Source organism: Papio anubis, chromosome 2, assembly GCF_008728515.1.
Source record: "Papio anubis isolate 15944 chromosome 2, Panubis1.0, whole genome shotgun sequence".
Taxonomy (NCBI): Eukaryota; Metazoa; Chordata; class Mammalia; order Primates; family Cercopithecidae; genus Papio; species Papio anubis.
Genome location: NC_044977.1, coordinates 183879174 through 183893906, shown reverse-complemented (window position 1 = coordinate 183893906; position 14733 = coordinate 183879174).

Below are 14733 nucleotides of genomic sequence, written 5' to 3'. Positions count from 1 at the left end.
CTTAGAGTAGCTTCAGTTTCCCTAGTGGGACCCTGATGACTGATACAAAGTACAAACCCCTTGCTGTGAGAATGCCCTCTCTGCTGTGAGAATGCCCTCTCAGCACCAGGCATCAGGCCTGGCACATAGGAAGTCTACAGTGAATGCACTGCTGCTGTAACAACACAAATTTATTCTTTTACAGTTCTGGAGGTCAGAAATCTACAATGGGTTTCACTGGGCTAAAATCAAGAAATCCATAGGGAAAAAATCTGTTTTCTTGCCTTTTTCAGATTGTAAAGGCTGCCTGTACTCTTTGGTTCCTGGCCCCTTCTTCCATCTTCCAAGCCAGCAATGGCAGGTTGAGTGTTTCTCAAGATACCACCACTCTAATTCTGACTCTTCTGCTTCCCTCTTTCCTACTTATGCGTCTTTGTGACTGCACTGGGGCCACATGAATAACCCTAGATACTTTTCCTGTTTTATGGTGAGTTGCAGCAAGCTTAATTTCATCTGCAACCTTAATTCTCCCTTGCCATGTAATATAACATATTCACAGGTTCAGGGCATTAAGACATGAACAGGACGTGTACATTCTGGTAGGGCCATTATTCTGCCTACAGAATAGTGTCTGAGTAAATAAGTCAGAATGGGAGAGGGGAGGCTATGAGGGTTTGCTAAGGAGACAACAACAGAATGCCTTATACTGCATGTAGTAAGAACTCAGTGCCTGTGAGTTGAAATGAACATAGACGCATAGAGGTAGTTTGAAAAGGGCATTTGGGTCCCCTGGTTTAGAGGTTCTTTCTAGGATGCTTGAAGCACGGCTTGCAGTTGCACACCCCTGAGAGTGTACTTTTGTCTGCTTCGCCTGGAAGGCAATGCTGGGATACAGCTCCTGTTAGTCTCTCACCCAGGATGGCACGTAGGTTTCTTGTTTTCCCAAAGAAAGGTTCCCTTCGGAGAGGGGAGTGGGTGAAGGCAAACTGTTGGCTGCAGCACGTGAGGCCCATCAGTTCCAATTCAGGGACAACTGGAGTTGATGCAGGCGTTCCATCCAAATGTAATCAAACGCCTCCTGTTGCCAGACGATGTGCTATTCAGTGGGGGGCTGGTGAGGGTTGTTGTGAATCTGAGATGCCTTCTGTAACTTTATCAGATGGGTACTGAGAGGAGAGGAAGGAGAGCAGACAGGGAAATTCACTTCACTGGTAAATAAACTTCCAAACTAGCAGATTCCTCAAAAGCTCTTGAAACTGCCTACTGGGGAGAAGATCCACGATGAGACTGTGGGTGGTGAAGACTCAGGTGGGAGGATCTGTGTCAGTGTAAGCCCGTGGGGCAGCACACACGGCCCAAGACCTCGAGGGAAACCCTGGATCCCGCTCCTCCTCTTCTTTATGTGTTGGGGGTGGGTTGGGGGTGAGTTTGAAGAGGACAGAGTTTCGGTAAGTATAGAATGGCTTTCTCTATTTTAAGCAAGATTTTATGGAAATGACTTTCTTTAAACTGTTTCATTTGAACTGGAATTCCCCCACCCACCCCTCCTACGCTTCCTGCCCACCCCCAGCACCCTAGGGCAGAACAAGATGAGGAAGAGTCCTTGCCAGGTCTGATCTTGGAAGAAGGTAAAGCCTGCCTTTAGGAGCCTGGGATGGGGGTTAATGTCTTAGTCGCTACACCGCCGAGACCTGCAGACTCTGATTTCTATGTTTCTGAGCTTTTCGCATCACTTTGGTTACTGAGGACCTCTTTGGGGAATCTTTGGGATGGATGCCTGTTAAGGGAGTGTGTCTCGGTTGAGTACCTCCAACTACTGTTGTCAATTTGAGAACATTATTTAGAAAGAGTTGTTCTATATAATTTTGCTTATGTAACTGGCATAGAGGTAGTATAATTGCATCTTTTTTCAGCACAGATACATTGCATTAGGGACGTATTTCCTTCTCATAGCAATTGTTGGTTCCTGAGAACCTTGAAGGTTTAAGGGCTATTAACTCACTCCAAAATGTACAATGGTAGGCACAAGACTCCCCTGTAAGGATTTATGAGACGTTTAAGAGAAAGTCTGTTTGTGGGAGGCAGGGGCAAGAGAGAAACTGGCTTTCCGTTGCCTACCGTTTTGTGTCTTTTGAATTTTGTACCTTATGCGTGTGTTATCTATATAAAAATAAACAAAATATATTTTGTAATATACAGAATCATGATTTCAACTACATAAAATCAGACATATACAACAAGGAAACTACAGTAAAATTTAAATAGCACTCAACTCCGTGTAATGAGATTGTTTCTCTTATCTTTCCCTTTAGATATTTTCTACATCCTCCTCAATTAATAATAATAATAAATAGGGCTTTCTCAATGATTTTATAAACTACATTTTAAAAAAAATTTTACTTTAAGTTCTGGGATACATGTGCAGAACGTGCAGATGTGTTACATAAGTAATACATGTGCCATGGTGGTTTGCTGCACCCATCAACCCATTATCCAGGTTTTAAGCCCTGCCTGCATTAGGTATTTGTCCTAATGCTCTCCCTCCCCTTGCCCTTGTGTGATGTTCCCCTCCCTGTGTTCATGTGTTCTCATTGTTCATCTCCCACTTATGAGTGAGAACATGCGGTGTTTGGTTTTCTGTACCTGTGTTAATAAACTGCATTTTTAAAACAATAGGGAAGAACAGTGTTTTCAAATACCACTGCTACACTAATCTATAGATCAGGGCTCGAGCTGATACAACAGTCTCCACCCATATGCCTTTTTCCTTTTCCAGTTTCTTTTCAGTTTGCCAGTGAGTGGGTTGTTTCTAGGTCTAATTCGTGGATCTCTCGTCGTTCACTCAGTCATAGCGAAACATCGTGAGTACATCACCCTTCGTGACGGCTAGGTTTCAGCGGCTAGGTTTCGGTTCAGATAACCTCCTTGTAATCATGATCATATCTTCTGTCATCCATCACCATCACCCACTGTCAGCAAGCTCTTCTCAGTTCAGTGCCATATGCATTTTTTAAGCACCTGCAACCTTGGGCCCCTCCTAGAGCCACGTGCTATGGGGCATGCGGAGGTGAATCCAAACTGTTCCACCCACCAAGATGCTCAGTCTTGGACAGGAGACAGCATATACGGAGTTAGCTTTGACTGGAGACAGAGAGTGGTGAGTGCTTTCAAAGATATCATGATGCAATATGACTATCAGGAGGGAGAAACAGGGAATACCTTTAAAAGGTAGCATGGGATATAATGACTCTGATGGGAGAAACAGGGAGGAAACTTTCCTTCCTTTACACTTTTTGCATTCTTCACCTTGCTTCTCTCTATGTCCTTTGTCACACTCTGCAATGCGTTATGTCCTTGTGTTGGACCTTTCTTACCTGCTATGGCCCAAGTGAGTATGCAGTGTGATAGAGATACCAGCAAAATGCTATGGGGCTTAGAGGAAGCTGAGATTAACTCCACTCCGGAGGCAGAATTCTTTGGGGAGGTAGCATTTGAACAGACTTCGAGGGACAGATGGCATTTAGATAGCAGAAAGCAAAGGAAGAGTGAGCTGAAAGAAAGAGGATGGCAAAGGAAAGTGGGTTCCTCTGCAGCGACGCACTGTTCTGAACTTCAGATTCTATAGCTGCAATGTGAAGTCGATAGCACCACTGTCCCCAGAGGTTGCTGTGAGGATCAAGCAGTGCCCCCAATAGCACAGCTAATATTTACGTCACACCCACTGGGTGCCCACAGTCACATAGCTAGCAGGAGCAGGGCCAGGAGACACATCCAGGGCTTGGAAGGAAAGCCCTTGACTGCTATTCCATAGTACCCTCAAAGGATAAAAAAGTCATCCATAAACCACTTTTACTAGTGTAAATTACACTATTCCTTCTAACCTAAACCTGACACTTGGACCCTAGAGGTTTCTGATCTAAAATTCTAGTTTGTTTCTGAGCTTCCTGGATAGTCAGTAGCCTGCTGACCTGGTGTCTAGTCTGATTTCCAGGCTGTTACTCTAGATGTGAACACTCTCAGAACTCAAGAGTGGGATTCAAACCGGAGGACCCAGCCTGATGTGGCCTGGTTTGATGCATTGGGAGGGCCACTCACCCTAGGTCTGACTGTGACCAGAGCTCCTTGATTTCCTCTCTGAGGAAACCACCAGCATTCAAAAGCCCCTCTCAGTTCTAAAGTTCTCAGCTGCTGAAGACATGAGCCACTTAGACGTCTTCCAGGTTGATGACCTTGTTGAAGGGAGGCAGCAGAGGGCCAATATACTTCCAGGTATGTGAAAAAGCCAAATAAAATAGTGTTACCTTTGCTTAATGCCATGATGCCTTCTTTAGATGAGACTCATTCTTACTGGGGAAATGCAAGTTAATTCATAGCCCAGTGGAATCAAGTCTTGCAGCGGGTGTCATGGTCGTATTCCCTGAGAACCTTCCCCATTGTTTATTTTGAATACCGCTGTGGTGGCACCTGCGATGTCACCATTACTGCGATTGACAGAAAAGTTATCCTGGAATAAAAGTTCCTTTTCTTTGGTCTCTCAGGAAAAAGAAAAATCTTTCGAGTGATACCACATGTTTTTCCTGTGCCTTTTAGCTTACAGTGTTTTTCACATAAATTACTTTTGATCTCCTAACAACCTTGTGGTGATGTGTGTGTGCGAGAGGGGATATGACATGAAGAAGGCTCATGGAGGAGAGGAATTACATCCTCTAGATTCATGGGGTCCCTGAGGCTCAGAGAGGTCAAGAAACATGATGAAGGTCACACAGGCCATCAAGGATAACACAGGAACTCAGATGCTGGTTTCCTACCTCCAGACTTTATGCGCTTCTAACTTTCTTGAGCTCCCAGGGACACCACATCCTTAGGTCAACAGAAATGGAGGGAGCCTCTTTGTTTGGTTACTATACCTTCTGAAGTCCAATTTCAGCTACATTCTTCTAAGGAATCCATCAATTTTAGTTGAAAATGCAACAGAAGTGCTGTTTCTCAACTGGGGGCAATTTTGCCCCGGGGGACATTTAACAATGTCTGCAGACATTTTGGGTTGTCACAACTGGGCAGAGGGGAGTGGGTGTCCCTAGTATTTAGTGATTAAAGGTTGGAGATTTTACAAAACATCCTACGATGCACAGGATGGCCACCACCCCCACCTCCAATAACAAAGAATTATTCAGGCCAAAATGTCTAGAGTGCCAAGGCGGGGAAACTGTTGGATGAAAAACAAAACCTTACCTCCAATTCCCAGATCACCATGCACTTAGAAAGCTTTTCATAATGTCTGATTTCTAAAATCGACTACAGATGTTTTACAAGCATATTTTTTCTCCTATCATAAGGAGGATCTGCTAAATATGTCATAGCTGGAAGGGGAAACTGAGGCCCAGATAAACAAGGTGACTGTTCTGGGTCACCCAGCTAATAAGTGATGGAGAAAGAACAGGCCCATTCTCCTGCCCTAAGGAGAATGCATTTTCTACTTCATCATGCTAAGCTTTGAGCCATTTTCTGACTCACTGATTCAATAAATGCTGTGATCTGAATATGCTCATTGACACAGACTTGCTTATAGCTTATTCTCATACAAAATGAGGAGAAGTGAAAAAAAAATACGAAGAGATGTGAAAAAAACCAATACAATGTGAGAAGAACCTCGTTGATTCTGCCTCAGTTCCCTTGATGTCTTTACACCCACACCCATGGCACAGCTGCTGGACGGAGGGGCTTTTAGTCTCTTTTTGAAGAGATAAAAGGTAAAAGCTCTCTACTGGAAATGAAACTGACGTCATCGAAGCCCTCAAGTTTCCTTGCAGGAGGCACATTACTGAAAATATCTAAGTTTCTTGGAACTTCCATTTTTTTTTTCTTATTTGATTTTCATAGCTTGTTCTGTTGGTTTAATGTTTGTTTTTCACTCAGCCAGTCGGTGAAACTGGGTTGGTCAGTGAACTTTCTAGGGACTGAAGGTTTCACTTTCAAGGTCTAAAAGTTTTGGTTTGGGCTTTTAAAGCCTTCATTAAGACAATTAGGGTTTAGCATTCTAGGCGAAGAGTGAATTTAAAATATATGCATGCAAGAATTGCTTAGATAGTATTTATTGAATAGGTTAATTTCTACAAAATATTTATCCAACATATGCTCTGTATTAGGCTCTGCCATAGGCAACAGAGAAACAACCCTGAGCGAGACGAAGATGCTTCCTTCCGTCTATTGCTGACAGTCTGACTGGGGAAATTAATCAGTGAATAGTTCTCACCTACCCCTTAAAAAAAACCAAAAAACCCTTACCCTGTATGGAAGACTGAGCACTCAAATTTTATTCTCTTAGGAGAATACCCTTACCTTTTCTTCTTTGTCAAACTCCTATTCAGTTTTCGGGGATAAAAGCAAATGCCAACTCTCACAAACACCTTTAGAAATCTCCCGAGGTAATCAGAAAATGCTGGTTCAGTACATCTTCAACCTCTTCTCCAAATGGTTACAAAACCATTCAGCACGTACTGTGGCCCCTTGCGGGAAAGCGGTGTAGGCTGTTCATTAAGAGGCACCCTCGTTTAAACCTAAACTGTATCACCTGCTGGTGCCTTGAGTCGTTTGCTTAGACTCTCTGAGCCCAGTTTCATCACCCGTTGTGAGGATGGAGCATCGCACAGCCTGTGCAGTACCCGGCATATGGCAATTGCTCAGCACAGAGTTAGCCTAAGTGTCAGGCACTAAGCTCTCTGGCTGCAGAGGATCCAAAAATTCAAGTGACACGGGCACTTCTCCTACAGAGCTCATAATATAGCAAGTAGAAAGGTTCACAAAACCTCTGCAAAAGATAGACCACGACATGTTAGAACATTTATTATAAAAAGTATTGAAGAGCAGATGAACATTAATTCTGCAGGGTGGAGCTGATTATCTGCAAAGGTTCTTAGAAAGGATACAATTTAAGCTAGAGCACGAAAAGAGGATAGGATCTTTGACGCAAGCCCTGCAGGCGAAGTGGGAGGGGAAAAAAAGTGTATTAGGCATGCCCAGAAGAGGAAATGGCTTACCCTACAAAAGGCAGTGAATGTGAGAGCACTGGGTGTGGCTAAGCCTTTGTGTCACTGGAGGGATTTTAGAGGTAAAATAGGTGTGAAAGAAGAGGGTTTGAGGTACGGGTGGGATTAAGTATGGGATTATTAGCAGAGTTCATTGGAAAACAGCATCAAATTCTTAAGGGTTTGAAATGTCCAGTGCAAATGTTTGGACTTCCCTCTGAGAGCAAAAGGGAAACACTCAATGTTTCTGAGTACAAGGATGGCTTGAATTGATGAGATTCCTGCTATCAAGTTGCTCCATCTGGTCAAGAACAAGGTAGAGAACAAACTGTAAGAGGATGTGATGAGTGAGATGCTAAAAGCCTGAAAGAGGAAACCATTAAGGAGGAAGGCTCTAAGAGAGGAAAAGAAGAAACCTAACACCATGATCATTCCTCCGCCACCTTGTGCTGGTCTGTTAATGCCTGTCTTCCTCTCTCGACTCCCAGCTCCTCAAGAGCCCAGCACAGTGCCTGTCATTCAACAGAACTTCAGAAAATGTGGATAAAAACAAGAGATTGTAGATAACTTTAGACATAGAAGTGCAGTGGAGTGGGCACGGAAGGGCGAGGATCTACAGAGATAAAGAGTAGGTATTGGGCTGGATGCAGTGGCTCACGCCTGTAATCCCAGCACTTTGGGAGGCCGAGGCAGGCGGATCACTTGAGATCAGGAGTTCAAGACCAGCCTGGCCAACATGGTGAAACCCGGTCTCTACCAAAAATACAAAAATATTAGCTAGGTGCCGTGGTGCATGCTTGTAATCCCAGCGACACGGGAGGCTGAGGCAGAAGAATCACTTGAACCCGGCAGTTGGAGGTCACAGTGAGCCAAGATGACACCACTGCACTCCAGACTGGGTGACAGAGCAAGACTCTGTCTCAAAAAAAAAAAAAAAAAAAAGTAGGTAGGAGGTGAGATGGGTAAGCAAGGAGGCAGAGGGTAGAGATACTGAGACTGGGTGCTTGGAAGTGTGATGATGCCATCAACCTATCAACTCAGAGCAGAAGGGCTTGAATGACAAGGACATTGCCCAAGTAGGCATTCTATATATATTTGTGGAGAGGATGGATGGATTGATGGATGGATGGGTCTTCAACATAAGCAGAGAATTATAGACTCATTTATTATTGGGGTTACAGGGGAGCTTACATATCATCAGCCCTGTTATTCTATATATGAGTGAAATGAGGTAAGACAAGAACTGACTGCTTTTGATCACATAGCTACCAGGTGATAAATTTAGGGCATGAAACTCCTAAGCTAGTGTTCTTTCCAGTATGTTATATAGTTATTTTCTTCAATTCTTAAAAAGAATTTCAGAGGAAATGGTATGCATGAATATCATATACCACTTGTAATTTATTTTTTTTAAACTAAAAGCTACATTGGGAATTTCATTTCCGTTTCTCTGATTAAAATAGGAATTCTAAAAGTCATGCATATTGATTGAAAAGTCCTCGGCTTTGGGGCCAAATTCTTCCAGTGGCTGTTACCTTCTATAATCCCATTTTCCAAGACGTTTCTCTCTTGCCTACCCAGATTCACAACTTGCAGAAGATGAAGCATGCCTGATGAACTTGTGCCGCAGAGAGGGTGGCATAATTTTAGCCTAGAGGTAGTTCTAAGGGTTGTTCATCACTTGCAAAGGTGAAATTAACTTTTAGATAAATCATGTGTTGATTTACATGGAAATTTACTTTTAGATAAATCACTTGGATCTAAAACCAAAGGACTGATTTCCTTAAATCACATCAAAAACCAGTCCCTTGACTTTTTCACACTTTGTGTGTATTGAGTACCTGCGATGTGCCCTTCAGCACTCTAGTTTTCATAGTGGAGAGGATGATACATAAATTTAAGATACAGTTCTTCCTTTAAGGAGTTCTTATTCTAAGTAAGGAGATGAGACTCATGTGGGGGGAAAAAAAATCACACGGTAGTTTATGATGCAACAATTGTTTCTTTTCCTTGATAACTTTCAGGCATTAAACAACAAATGGATTAAGTGAATCTCAACCTGGGAAGCTTATCACATCAGATTTTGAGAGGGTATTTGTGGGCGACGACAGCATCTCAGCCTACAGGTCATCAATCTCTGATGTCAGAGAACACAGCTTCTCACTTTCTTGTCCCCTGGGGACAGCATTACGGTGGACAATGAAGCAACACTGTCGCCAGGAGGCAGGCACAGAGTTCGAGAGGGAAAAGAGAGAAGATGCAGGAAACCCAGCCTGGGAGGACCCATCAGGAATCTCCTCACCTTTGTTCTCTCTCCTCTCCAGTTCATCTTCCACACTAAACCAGTTGTTAAGCGCTTCTGAGAGTCCCAATAGTGCCAGTGTGTTCTAATAATAGCCATAACATTTACTGAGCATTACTTCATGGCAGGCACTGTCCTGGATGCTTCATGTGCTATACATACATCTTATTGCATAGTGACGACAGACCTGGAGTGTTGGTCCCAGTGTTGCCAATATCTAGGTGGTTGCTATTAGAAAACTAATTCTCTCTTTGCCATTTCCTCATCTGTTGAATGATGAGGGAGTTCCAGTGTTGGAAGGCGAGTGGGGAAGAGACATCTTCATTCAATTGTTGGTTGGAGTATAAACTAGTACAACCATTATAACAGGAATGATGCAATGCCTAGTAAGATTTTAAAATATGCATGTTCTTTGATTAAACAACCTAACCACTAGAAATCTATCCTATAGAGATAATAGCAAGAATATGTAAAGATTCATGTGCAAGAATGTTTGTGGCAGCATCACTTTGTAAAAGCAAACATGTTGAACCATCATAAATGTCTATCAACAGAAAAATAGCTGAAAACATATCTGGTCAGTGGAATGCCAGACTGCAAATGAGATATGGAGTTGGGAAAGTTTTTCACAATGTATTTTTAAATAAAAGAACAGATCAATATGAATGCCATAATTTATTTTCTATAAATAATGTGTATGGATGTAGATGCTCACATACATAGTTAAAAGTTATAATTAACTTAGGAAAATATCTTGATTGATAAATGCTAACAGTCTGGAGAAGGAAGCTTTCACTTCTTTAAGTAATTTTTTAAAAGACCTCGTAATGCTAATCTTTACTTTTTTGTGCTTTTAGAACGTTTTGAGTGCAAATAAACTAACACCTGCCTCTAAGAAAAAAGGATCTGGATAAACAGGAGGCTATTGTTCTTCCATTACCTACCACTATTTAGATTAGTCTGATGGGTCTCCAAACAGACAAAGTTTGCCATGCAGGGGTGAGGAGTTTAGGGGGCAGTCTGGAAGGGATGGATGAGGACAGTGATGGGAGGGAAACAGTAGAAAAAAGCACTGAGCAGGCACGAAGCTGGAAGGCACCACCCAAGGTAAGGCGTCAGTGAAAACATTTTGGTGGGATTCACATGAAGAAGAGGAATAACACATTGAGTGTGCGATGTTTGACTTGCTGTAATGACCCCTTTCTCTGTGCCCAACCCCAGGCACTCTCCAATAAAGTCTATTTCATACAAATACATGCACAAACAAAAAAAAATTAAGCAAAACAATGACAAGGGTGACTTAGATGATCTCTAAGTTCCCATCTAACTAAACTTTTAAGTGTCTCTGAGCCTTTTTATTTGCCTGTCCTTAGCTGGCCACATTTTCTTCTCACCCATATCTCCTGCCAGGTCTGCCAGACCACTACCACTCATCCTCCAGGTGAGCCTAACTGTGCACTTTTATACCTTTTGGCTTTTACCTGTACCTCTCTTTGCCGAGGATTGTTCCCCTTTCTCTGCCTGATGGATCCTACTCAGTCTTAAGGCTGTGCTTTAAATGTCCCTTTTCTAGAAACCTCACTTATTCTTGAAACAGAACCAGTTATGTTCCCTCCCAAGTCCCCCACGTACTCTGTGCGTACCTTCTGTTGAGTTGGACGGAGGAGGTGGTGCTGCCTTTGCTTTCTCCTGAAGGTACCAAATGTGTTTAGGTATCTCTGTATCCAGAGCCTCCAGCATGGTGCCCCAACCACTGGAGATGCTTAAAAATTGTTGGAAAAAGGCTGGGTACAGTCGCGTACGCCCGTAATCCCAGCACTTTTGGAGTCCAAGTCGGGTGGATCACTAGAGGTCAGGAGTTCGAGACGAGCCTTATCAACATGGCGAAACCCCATCTCTACTAAAAATACAAAAATTAGCCGGGCGTGGTGGCACATGCCTGTAATCCCAGCTACTCGGGAGGCTGAGGCAGGAGAATCTCTTGAACCCAGGAGGTGGAGGTTGCGGTGAATCGACATTGAGCCATTCTACTCCAGCCTGGGCAACAAGAGCGAAACTCCATCTCAAAAAAAAAAAAGGTGTTGGAAAAATAATGAATGTGTAAATTAATAAATCTACCTTTAGCCTAGCTTTGATTTCAAAGGCCTTCCTGGTGCTGAAAACTTTCCCCGTACAATGTGCATCCAGTGGTCTGAGAACCATGGAAACATTCTGCTCCAAATGCCCGTTGTTCAATCCACAAATATGCCCCGAGATCATCCCACCAATTGGTTATATCAGGCTGTGTTGGCCACAGAGGTTCCTCAAAACCTGCTTAGATTCTAAATGGTCTGTTTTCCAAGGCCAAGTGCCTGGTCTAACTGTGTCCCTAGCTGGGCCTGGCAGAGAGGTGGTGGCCAGGCCAGCGGAGATGATGTTGGTACACGAACAGGATTTTTCTTAGGACAAAAGGCTGACTCTGGCCTGCAGCTGATGGCCTTTAATAGCCTAATGATCACGTGAGAGTCCTTGGCTTGCTCTGACTTGGCCAGGCCCTGAGCACTGGCAGGAGAGCCCCACCCAGGTTAATTGATCTGTTTCTCTCCTCTGACAGGCCCTAGGCAGGAGTCAGCACATTTTCCTCTGTGCACAGATCTTCCCCGTGCCAGGCTTACAAAAGGAAGTTTCTGGAGCTGAGCAGGTCTGGCACATTTTAAGTTGTCCTGAGTCTTGTCCTCATGGCTCTCCACTTCTCTTTTTTCTCTCCAAACTTTTCTCTTGCCCTCTCCCTAGCTGATTTTTTTCTTTTTTCTCATTTTAACTGACTGACCTCCCTCCCCCTTTCCTTCTTTCCTTCTCTCTTCTCTCCCTCCCTCCTTTCCATCTTCCCTCCCTTCCTTCTTTCCTTCCTCCTCCCCACCCTTCCTCCCCTCCTTCCTCCTCCCCTCCCTTCCTCCCTCCCTCCCTTCCTTCCCTTTTTCTCCCTCTCTCCCTTCCTCCTTCCCTACTTTCCTCCCTCCCTCCTTCCCTTCCTCCTCTCTTTCTTCTTTCCTTCCTCCCTTCCTCCTTACTTCCTCCCTCTTCCTTCCCATGTTTATTTGTTCTGTCTTTTTCACCTCTGTCTTCCTTATTCCAACACCCTCACTCTGGATTCGCCCTCCTTCTCCAATCTTTCACCGATATTTCAGAACCCTCTCTTTTGCTTTTCTGCCTGCCATATTGGATAGAATTCAAATGGCTCTCTGTATAATCTTCCCCTTCTCCCCTCCTTCAAGTGTCTGAGCAAAGAGACCACATTGTCTTTCACTCTTTCCAAAACAGTTTCAGGTACCACCCCTGGTGCCTGACCCTTGTCACATTCCACTCGCAATAACCAAGTTGACCAGTGCTGGTGCCCAGAGAACAGATCCGGGCCCGTAGCCAAAGCCAGTTGAGGGTTAGTTCTGGGAGGCCCTCATGCTGAGACTGGCAACCCAAAGTTTGCAAGTTGTCTTTTTGTTCTTTTCCTTCACCTCTTGAGCCTAGGCCGGGTCACTCTGTGTACTCAGCCTACACTTGGGTAGTCACGGATGAGTGCCACTTATTCATAGGTATAACAACATAAGAGATCAGATACAGCCAAGACAGAGCTGGCCATTCTTTGACCTTTCTTGATTCTTGATAAAGAATGAAGTGGAGGCCACTGCTATGTTTGCTGTCACTCTGAGGGGCTCCCAGGGTATAATCAGGTTACAGATGAAGTTCTTATTTCTTCTATTCATTCATTCAATAAGCATAACTGAAGAGCATTTCTGGCATTGGAAACAAGGACACGAAGATGTTCCCAGTTCTCAGAGAGCTGACAACTTAACAGAGGAGACGGACCTTAGAAAAGCTTGAGGTAATCATTAAGGAAAATACGGATGAAGTGCCATGGAATATAGACTGGCTGTGGAAGACGGTAAAATACTCAGAGAAGGAGATATTTGAGCCAAGTCTTCAACTGTTGCACAAACAAAAAGACCCAACCATTAGCAGGTGTGTAAGATAGCCAGAGGGACTGGTATTAATTAAAAGGAAAAAAAACCACAAATAATTTGGAAAAAAGGCACAAAAATGAACTAAACCCTAACAAAAACTAAGAGTCAAAGATTTAATCCATCCAGTGGAGTGGTCCACTCTCACATTCCAATGCCACTGATAATTTTACTTAAAGTGGATGCATGCCAATCAATTCCTCAGCCCCAATTCGAGGTTAGACATCCAAAAAAGCCAGAAGAACAAAATGCTAGAAAGATGATTTAGAACCAAAAGGTTTGAAACATGGTTCTGCCTTTAACATGCTACTTTGAGCAAAGTCCTTTCTCTTTAGTCCTCAATTATATTCCAAGTTCTCCTCAGCTTTAAATGTGACGTTTGTTTCTAGGACTGAGAGTGATTTGTTGGGTTCTACCATGACCCCGCGAAGAGGACAAATAAACTAACAGGTTTATTTGTCCTGTGTTAGTAAAGCCACAGTCTTTTGGGGAAGGAAGTGTGGGGCATATTTTCACACATTTTATAAGTGAGGACTAGAGAAATGTGCAAGTCTTACCCTCCCCACCGCAAATCACGCTATTCACCACATCTTTCCAAGACAGCAGATGGAGAAAGGCAGATAAAAGACTGAAGCTATGTCTTTAAAAGGGTAGAAATCTGTATGGCATCCTAGAGCAAGAGGATGAAGAGGATGATCCAGTTTAGCCCTAAGGAAACTGAGACAGAAAAAGCACGTGGCTTGACCAAGGTTACAGAGTATGTCAGTGGCACAGCTGGGACCCAGAGGCTTGTTGGGCCATTGGTCAGTGCTCTTTTTCTTATGCTAAGCATGCCCATGTCTCCTCCTCAGCTTCTCAGGAGCTCCATGGCCATTTCACCTCCCCATTCTGACACCTGACGCCAACAGTGAGGCTTCGTCCTTGAAGAGATGTAACATGTTCTGGAGAAGATGTCAAGGGCCACTTCGAAGTGTGCACAGGTGAGTTAATGAGAGCTGCTGCCTTTCCATGTGGGCTACTGACGCTTTCTCCAACAGGTAGGTGTCTTGTGTGCAAAGGTCAATAGTATTTCCTGCAATCTGGAGGCGGATTCTGCTCACAATCTCGAGACACAGCAAACTCCTCACCCAAGAAGAGGATGGGATGAGGCACAATGAAGAGGTAGGGAGGAGGAGACGGAGCAAAGATACTTTTTTGTTTGGTGGAGAACACACACCTTTCAATTTCAACCAAGACGTTTGAAAGGCACAGAATCACAGTTTCTTCTCCTTTCCCTCGGGAAAGAAAACTGATCCTGTAGCCATTGAAAAACAGGACTGAGACCAGGAAGGGCAAGTCGTGTGTGTCAGCATTGTGGACCTTTATATAAATAATAATTTTCCAGTGGGAACTGTGATCTCTTCTTGTCTTTTCTATTTTTAAATGCTAATTA